Source organism: Mesoplodon mirus, assembly GCF_964341445.2.
Source record: "Mesoplodon mirus genome assembly, chromosome: X".
NCBI classification, from domain to species: domain Eukaryota; kingdom Metazoa; phylum Chordata; class Mammalia; order Artiodactyla; family Ziphiidae; genus Mesoplodon; species Mesoplodon mirus.
Genome location: NC_138981.1, coordinates 62,955,740 through 62,965,501, shown reverse-complemented (window position 1 = coordinate 62,965,501; position 9,762 = coordinate 62,955,740). Strand labels below are relative to the sequence as shown.

The following is a 9,762-nucleotide window of genomic DNA, read 5'->3' as shown; positions in this document are numbered from 1 at the left end:
GGGAGATCAGCTCGGTGCTTTGTGACCGCCTGGAGGGGTGGGATAGGGAGGGTGGGAGGGAGGGAGAGGCAAGAGGGAAGGGATATGGGAACAGATGTATAACTGATTCACTTTGTTATAAAGCAGAAACTAATAAAAAAAATGGCCCCTCCTCCCAATACCAAGAAATACATGCATATTCTAAATATTCAAGACAATACAGAAAGAGGTAAAGAATTAAAAATGAGTAATAATCCTTTCACATTTTATTTTCATGTATATTCATCTAGACTTTTTTTCTATGTATATTTACACATATCTTAATATAAAAATAGAATAATACATGCTATTTTATAAATTGTCTTTTTATTTAAAAACTTATTTCCAGATGTAGCTACTCATTTCTAATGGCTATGTAGGAGTCCATTATGTGGATGCACTGTATTTAACTAATTGTTGAATAGTTCTTTTTTCTGCTTTTTCAGTATTTCAATATTATACAACTCACTATGATTAACATCTTTGTACACTTATTACGTATATTTTTGAAAACTTGCCCATTTATTTTCCTTAAAATAAATTTCTGTTTGTGGACTTGTTGGTCAAACAATATGGATATTTAGGCTTTTGATACGTGTTGCCAAATTACCTAAAAAAGGTTATATCAGTTTGTACCAGTAGCATATAAGTGTGCCCATTTCATAGTATCTTTATTAACACTTAATATTAGAAAACTTTTAATCTTTGACATTCTGATAGGCAAAAAGGAGATATCACTGTTTTTATTTTTATTTCTGATTATGAGTGAGGTTGATTACTCTGATTAATATTATCATATGCTTATCAGCCAAATATTTTCTCCTTCTTTGAATTGTCTATTCATGCCCTTTGCACGTTTAATTGGGGTATTTATCTTTAAAAACATTTATAATAGCACTTTATAGACTACACATCTTCCTCAATTTACGATGGGGTTACGTCCCGAGAAATCCATCCTAAGTTGAAAATATCCTAATTGGAAAATTCATTTAATACACGTAACATACCAAACATCATAGTTTAGCCTAGCCTACCTTAAACATGCTCAGAAGACTTAAATTAGCCTACAGTTGAGCAAAATCATCTAACACAAAGCCTATTTTATAATAAAGTGATGAATATCTCATGTAATTTATTGAATACTGTACTGAAATACAGAATGTTTGTGTGGGTACAGAATTGCTATCAGTGTCTGGGTTGTTTACCCTCATGATGGGGCTGACTGGGAACTGCAGCTTGCTGCTGCTGCCCAGCATCACCAGAAAGTATTGTACTGCATAACGCTAGCCCAGAGAAAGATCAAAATTCAAATCTGAAGTACAGCTTCTACTGAATGAGTATCGCTTTTGCACCATAGTAAAGTAAAAAAATCGTAAGTCATACATGCTTATCATATGTTTATCATATGTAGCATTTTTGCCAATTTCTCATTTCTCTTTTAATTTTATTATAAACCAGTACTACCCCTTAGCTGTTATATGGAAATTATTTTTCTCAGTTTGTCATTTGTCTTTTAACTTTATTAACCTTGTGTTTTGACATTCAGAAGCTTTACTTTCATTTATGAAGTTGTATTTAACAGTAATTCCTTTTATGGACTTTGTGTCATGTTTAGAAAGTCCTTCCACCTCCCCAAGGCTATAGACATATTCACTTACATTTTCCACTTCTTTTATGATTTTATATTTTACATTAAGCCACGTTTGCCTCAAGAATATGTCAAGGAGTGGCTAGTGTTATTTCCATAATCTCAATATCAGGCTTAATAGCAATTGCATGCCACTGAAGAACTCATTTTATACATTCTAGGTAAAAGTTCTAGTATATGACATGTAATACAAGACAGAAGTTGAGTAGAGACACAATACCAAACTCATATTCCCACACTGTCAAAAATGACAATATCAAGCCTGTTGGAAAGTTGAACAGGGAAGTATGAGAGATACTGTTGTAACTGCTTGGAGTGAAATATATTTCTGGCTGATGAAATAGCCGTCATGCCGAGGCCGGCACTCTAACAAAAAATATTTGAGGGCCTACTATGAGCTCGCTGCGGATATAACAGTGAACAGAACAAAAAGGTTTACTGTTCTTAAGGGGGTGGGGTAAACAAATAAATAATGTATTTTCAGATGAAGTGCTCTAAAGAAAATTAAGCAGGTAAGGGGACGGGTAAGTTGTTATTTCAGATAGGGTGGTTAGGGAAGTGTTCTCTGGGGAGGTGACAATTGAGAAAAGGTAAAGTTGCAGAGGTGGGAACAAGTTTAGTTCGCTGGAATAATACTAAGAAAGCCAGTGTAGCTGGAGTGTTACCTGAAAACACAGAAAACAGAAAAATGGGGAAAAAAAAAACAGGGACACACCCTAAAACCGTGGTTGTTTTTCTTTAACTGTGAAAACGGGAGTTGGATGCTGGGTAGCTCATTCTCTACCTTCCTTCACGCATTACCATCTAAGAAAGGCCTTCCTTAACCGCCCTTAAATTCCAACCTTATCAGATTTTCCCACCGTTTTACAGTCACCGCCCTCTTCCAAGGATTTCAGAATTACCATCTCAGAGAGGCCACCTCTGACCACTCTTTTTAAAACTGCAATTCCCGTTTGCCCCCACCGGGCGTTCTCCCGCCCACCTCCCCCCGCTTTATTTTTCTCCCTAGCATTTATCATCAACTATATATATGTTATACATATATATACAAATATATATATAGTAATTATTGTCCCTCCCCCAAGTAGAATATAAAGACCCATGAGAACTGGGATTTTGGTCTGCTTTAATTTCCGCTGTATCCCCAACATCTATAATAGTGCTTGACACTACAGCTGGCGCTCGATAAATGTCGAATATAGGTAGGATGCTGTATTAACCGGTCCGGACTAACTGTGTGAATCGACGTCAGGTTAGACTAGTATCGCATTTCTCACTCTGAAAAAGGTTTCCAGCAGTCAGACGGTGACGTCCTCCAGCTTTCAAAACGGGAAAGGCGACGTTCCCACAATTCTCAGAACGCGAAATTTCTCGCCACAATTCAAAATGGCGGAGGAGGGTGGGGCCTGTCACATGGTGGGCGTCACAGCGGTTTTCCTTTTCCAGGCCGCGGCCCGCCTTGCCGCGTCGTCAGTCGGCAGCCTTCCCCTCCCACCGAGCCTTTTCGAGGAGTCGCCTGGGATTGGCTACTCGGCTGGGAGTCGGGCTGCGGGGCCCGGACGCGGCATCATCACTTCCTGTTGTGGGCAAGCGTTTCCTGTCGCTGCTTGGTAACAATGGGGAAGATAATGGCTGCCTGAGCAACGTCTCCGAGCAGGCGCTGGGCTAGAGGCGGGTCTCAACCAGCGACTCATCGGAGGCGGGCTTGAGAGCGGCGGTAGGGGAGGCGCGCAGGAGCCCCGGCGGCGGCGGCGGCGGCGGCCGGACCGACCGAGTCGGATCCCGACACTAAAACCGAGTAAGTGAAGCCTTGGGAGTCCTCTGAGAAATGGATGGAGAGCGAGAGGAAGACAGCGGAGCCGCGGTTACTGCGTTCTCTCAAAATGGCCTGAGTGGCGCATCGTGGCGGAGGCTCATCGCCGCCTCCGGACCCCAGGCGCAGGTTGCTGCGGGGGGCTCCGTGGCGTAGTCGCCGCTGCCATTTTAGTTGGGTGTATGGCCGACAGGCTCTTTGAAGAAGGGGAAGGATGTGGGAAGTACTTCCTCTTCGTGGCCGCTCGAGCCGCGGCCGGGGCCCTCCAGAACCTTAAAATTTGGGGGAGGCGATTTTCGATTGTTGGCTTCAGGCGTGAGAATCTTTGACCGTCTCAGGTTTTTCTCTCCTCGGTTCTCTGGATACTTCCCTCGCGTCCTCCTCCCCCCCTCCCTTTTACATGGCGGGCTTGGGTTTAGGAAATGGGGGAAAAATCAGGCTGCTCTAAGTTAGATGCTGAGAACTCGTGGGGCTTTATATATCCCAGGATTTGCAAAACCCCATTTTGCGCCCTTCTGCAGGGCACTATCAATTAGGCGCCCCCTGGGGCCACGATGACATCTTCCCTGAGGATCTGAGGCAAATGTGGTTTACTCCCTTGCTCGAATAACCCTGGCATATCCTTTGGCAGATATCACTGTAAGGATCCCCCCAAAAGGGAGGGAAAAGCCGTTGCGTGTTTGTTGTTTTTCCCTGGGTGAGGGTGGGAATTGGGCCAAATGATTTTGAAGTTAATTTCCGTTCAATCCGTGAGCAACCCAACCCCTCCCCCCTCAAAAAAATGCCTAAGGGTCTCGGCTTCTGCGGGCGGTACCTGCCACGTACGCCATAGCTTTAGTAACTAGTATTAACCGGTTGGGCTTCTGCTTCCTGAATACTCAGTCCCTTTTTCCCTTATGCTGATTAATTTCAAGATGGAGGAGACAGCCACGTTCCTTCCCTAGACAGTTTCACCATACTTATTCCACAGGTTAGTCCGGGATTCTGAGGACTAGCAGCCTTGTTATTTAGGTCATTCTTTAGTTTGGGGGCAAGAGGAAGCATTTATATCAGGTTGTCATCCACTGTTTGCAAGGCCCCAGAATAATTTTTTGCTGGAAATAAGGAGCCCGCATTTCCTGAATCAGAATTACCCGCAGTAGCTTTGGATGATTGAAGGGAGGAAGAAATAGACATACTATTACTAATCATTTTTTGATTCTTCTCCTTATTAAAGACAGAATACTTACATCACCCCATCAGGTACATTATGTCCGTCCTGGATGACTTGAGAGCAGGCAGGCACAATTATCGCTCCCCCAAAATTGGTTTTCTAAGTTGTAAAAATAAAGTACCCAGGAAGACCAATCTAAATATTTTTAGTAGGATTTTAGGATACTCTTACTGAAAAAATGTTTTTCTTTAGCCTAAGATGTCCTGATGATCTTTCATACTTTAGTTACTGCCTTAGGCTAGTGTAATGTGCCAAATAAGTTTTTGGAAGTAACTGAGAATCTGAAAATAATTACTGGTCTGATGAGAAAAGGCCTATTTTAAGTAACTTTATATTAAAAGGTAGATTGGCTCTCGGCCTTTAAAGGTTATCTTATATATAACATATAAGATTCCTGGTTCCCTCTGACCTTCTCAGTCTCCCCAAATATCCTAATACTAACGTTGAGTTACGTTGGGTTGTGGTGAGTGTGTGTGTGTGTGTGTATGTATGTGTGTGTGTGTATCTGTATCTAAAATATATAGGATATGTATTTTTTTAGGATGTGTCTGTTTCAAAGAAAATGTCTATCTTATAAAAGAGGAAGAATAATGGATTCTTTTTTTTTCTAGAGCAGAGAGTGAAGAAAACTAAAATCCAGTTTATTGTATTACAATACTATGTCATAACAGTCAGGTAATTTATTTTTTGTTGCGTCTCCTGATGATTTATGTGTAGAATGCATGTTTAAAAATACTTATTCTGTTTTGCAGGCCCTGTAATTGGATGGGCTTATTTGATGTATGTTAGTTGGTCTTGGGCATTCTTCATGATCAGAATGGGTGTTTTTCGCTGGGAATTCAAAAGGTAGTGTTCCTGAGTAGCTGGAACCTCATTAGTGCTGTATCTGTCAATTTTTTTCCTTTAAAATAACATTTGAAATTTACCAGTACCTGTATGGAACAGAAAAAACAATACAGAAATTTGCTGCCTTAAATTACTGTTGGAATGAGATGGGTATAAATAAATAGTGTTTAAATGTTTATTGAATAACAAAATGAATTATCAGTAGACTGTATTACAGGAATATAATCTCATTATTCTGTGTGACATTCGATTTTTTTCCTTCAAGGTCCAAAAAGTCATAAATGATATATAATACTCTAATTGGTATTAACTCCTTTCATCATCATTGTTAAGGTAGCCACATAATTTATTGCCCTAGCCAGGATGCCTTTAAGAGCAAAAGGGACATTATTAATAACGCATCCAGTTGCAAACCTGCATTGTCCCAGGCAAACTGCGATGGGTAGTTAGCCTAAATTCATAACTAATTTGTATTGAATACTTATGTGTTAGGTCCTGTGCTTCACATGCATCATTTTGTACTCCTTACGGCAAAGCTTCATGAGGATGTTACCTATTTTACAGAGGTAACTGAGACTCAAAGGAGAGATTAGGTAATTTGTCCTCAATTACATAGCTAATAAGTGGTAGAGCCCCCATTTTAACTCAGGTCTGTCTGATGCCAAAGTCACTAAAGTTTTATGTCTTTAGACTTAATAGCTATCTAATTAGATTGGAAATGCAAAGAAAATGAAAGGTTGTAATTTTTAAAATCTGTAGGTTATTTGCATCAAAAACTTTTGTTAAAGGAAATTTGCTTTATGAAGCAGGTGAGACTTATTTAGCAATTATACCCTCTTGGTCTGTCAAGGTTCCTGTTTCAGCTGTTACTGCTTGTGATAAAGTTTGATAAACTTAATTTAAAATCAGAAATGGCTTTAAGAAATAGCTTAATAATGAAGTCATATCTAGGAATGTTAGGCTGGTTGGATATATTCTTTCAGGTTAGTGAACATGTAGTGAGGCCTTAAATAATACAGTAGATCAAATGAGACATCTGCATTTATGGAATTATAATGTGTATATTACTTTTCCCAAAGCTCTAGCGGATTGGGAAATAGAGCAAACCACTCACCAACCTCCTGTTCCCTTGATTTACCGTAAAGTAGATAACAAATTAGAAAGTAAAAAGTCCTCTGTCAAACCCAGATCAATCAGGTGCTAGAATTTTGGGCCACTGACTAGGGCTGGGACATGTTTTTCTTTTGTAAGTCTAATTCCTTAACATTTCTGTATAACACAGACATTTCCAAAACCTTATGGCCCATTGATTTTAAAAAGTATCCAGCTTACATGATCCTTTGACATTTTGATACCCAGCGTAAGAAAGCAGTAACACTTCTGTGCCTATTTTTCCTTCGTTATTTTTTTTTTCCAACCTGGAATATGGAAGTTTCCCAGATAATCAAGCAGTTCATTTTATATGTAAAAATCTTGACACTCTTGAACAATTTGGGAATATATTCGTGAACTTGTGGTTTTGCTCTTGAAATATATACTTGGTATTTTTGCTGTAGATATTCTTGTATTTTAGTGCATCAACCCAAGGTTTTAATTTCATTAGTCATAATATCACCGACATACGTGGGAGACAAATATCTGTAGGCAGTGCACGGTATGTATGTAGATTTGTGGACCTCTTGCAATAATTTCACTACTACAGGTTGGGCTGCTATTACAGCGTTTGCATGGTGATGAACATGATACTTTCTGTGGGGGAGAGGAGATATTTGTGTTCAGTGTTGGTTCAATTTTTTCTGGAATGAAAAATGGTCTCTTTCCTCTTGTTCTTCACTTGAGTGTATGAAGAAAGGATTTAACTCTAATTACAATTTTCATTTTTTATTGACCAAAGTTCCTGTTAGTGTCAATTACATCTAAGGTGACCATATAATTTATCCAAACTGGGACACTTAGGCGTGAAAGAGGGCCATATTAATAATTACTACAGGACAACAGTTGTAGACTGCTACTCTTCTGGACAGACCGGGGATATATGGTCACCTTTGTCACCATTTCTGTGTAGGAGCACTGGTTCAGGGATCACAGTTGTCAACGTGTTTGGTTCTGTAACACAATATTGTTTTCCTCAAACAATATAGCAGTCATTTGTATTTGTGTAGATAATATTTTCTTTTTTGGTCAAATGATTTTAATTTTAAAAATTGACTTCACTCTTTTAAATAGTTCATTTTTGGTGGAAAACTTATTTCTTAAAACGTAGTACTTTACCAATTAACACCAAAATTGCCAGTAATCAGTGACTTTTACATTAATAACTTAAAATAAACACATGAATCTTTTGGGTTTCTGAGTCATTTTTTTGACTTGAGAATAATGAGAAGTCAGAATTGAGTTAGTGTGAATAAGACCAAATTCTAATTTAGTGGCGTAGCTTGATAATAAAAGAGCATGAACTGGGTTGAACTGGGTAATTGAAGATTAAATTCACTGTCTAAAGTACTTGAGTGAATTGAAATGTCATTATAATGGTTTCTTTTTTTAACTAACTTGATCCTGTGAATTGGCAGCATTTGGCTTGGTCTCCATCCTTTGATTTGTTGACATTCTTAATATTCTTCGGTTTAACTGTTTTAGAGGGTTGTTGTAAGTCAGAATTGTTTGTGAGCTGCAGACTTCCTGCCAAGAGATTAGACACATGCTGAATCCTTTTTTTCCTGCTGTCCTTTTCAAGTGGTAAAGGTAGAAGAATATAAACCAGGCTAAGCTAACATTGCATGCTGTTATTTTATAATCCCATTTTGCTCTAGTAGTATCAGCAGTGGTGGAGGCCTTAGTAGCATCCTCTGTTAGGCCAGTAATGGAAATGATCAACAAATTGTGTGGGTGGTGAGAAGTACCGTGCATTAAGTAAAGGCAGTGAAACATAAACCTTGCCCTGTTTTTTAAAGAGGAATGCTTTATATTTCTTTTAAAAAAAGATAGTCATAAAAGAGATAGAAGTGTATGAGTGAAATAGCAGTAAGAAACGCACAGCTTCTAAGCTTACATCCTAGTTATTCATGTTGTTTCTTAAGCTTTATTTTTCTGACTTAGTATTGTAATGTGATGCAGGTTATATCTTATTTATAGTCACAGATTCATAGAATTGAAAAGGTATCTTGTAGATAGCTTAATCCAGTACTCTAATATTGATGGAGATCCTGAGACACAAAAGGTTAAATAAATTGGCCAAATTTACATAGTTACTGTTACAGCCAAGACTAGAACCTAGTATGCTCTTTTTCCGTTTTCACAGAGGTGAATTCCACCCTGCTACTCATAGAATAAAAAAGCTATCTGGTAATCAACCTTTGATTTGTCTGCTACAAATGCTGTAAAAAAAAAATTTTTTTTTTTTTTTTTTTTTTTGCGGTACGCGGGCCTCACACTATTGTGGCCTCTCCCGTTGCGGAGCACAGGCTCTGGACGCGCAGGCTCAGCGGCCATGGCTCACGGGCCCAGCCGCTCCGCGGCATGTGGAATCCTCCCCGATCGGGGCACGAACCCGCGTCCCCCGCATCATCAGGCGGACTCCCAACCACTGCGCCACCAGGGAAGCCCTGCTGTAAATTTTTAATGAAACATTCTGTATAGGAAGAATTCCCAACACTTTTGTATATAACTACATATATGATGATATTTTATTTTCATGACCTCAAATTCAGCAGTTCTTTGTGATTTGACCTTATTTTTGCTTTTAACTATATTGAGTATTTTTCATTTTGGTGACGGTATTATTGAGCTGACATTTTCGTTATTCACAAGGCTTGCATGTCATTAATTCTCATCTACTCTATGAGGTTCTTAATGAAGAAGCTCTGTTGCAAACAGAAAAATGTTTGCCCTTCTCTTTTCAGTATGACACATTTTTATGTTGGTACCTATGATTTTTTTTTAATTGGCATGTTGTGCTTTAGAACACGATCGAGTTTTGGAGCTTGTATGAACACATCCAAAAGGTGATGATGCTCAAGGTATATAATACTTTAGTAGTTGGTTGGTATTAGGTTACCTTGATTCCTCCCTCCCACCATACCTTTTTGGGGTTTTTTTGTTGTTGCTGTTGTTGTTTTTGTTTTTCTTGTTTTTTTTTTTTTTTTTTTTTTTGCGGTACGCGTGCCTCTCACTGTTGTGGCCTCTCCCGATGCGGAGCGCAGGCTCAGCAGCCATGGCTCACGGGCC

At 39.1% G+C, this 9,762-nt stretch overlaps 1 protein-coding gene across 2 annotated transcripts in view; it reads left to right on the top strand.

Moving 5' to 3' along the window:
- The first annotated feature begins 3,220 nt into the window (after window positions 1–3,220).
- RLIM (ring finger protein, LIM domain interacting) overlaps window positions 3,221–9,762 on the top strand; it is a 30,187-nt gene continuing 23,645 nt past the window's right edge. The window contains exons 1-2 of one of the 2 annotated variants that reach the window (XM_082610433.1): window positions 3,221–3,464; window positions 5,304–5,367. The gene's annotated coding sequence lies outside the window, so the exon portion shown is untranslated. The remainder of the gene's footprint in view (window positions 3,465–5,303; window positions 5,368–9,762) is intronic. The other variant, XM_082610432.1, reaches the window with a different exon arrangement.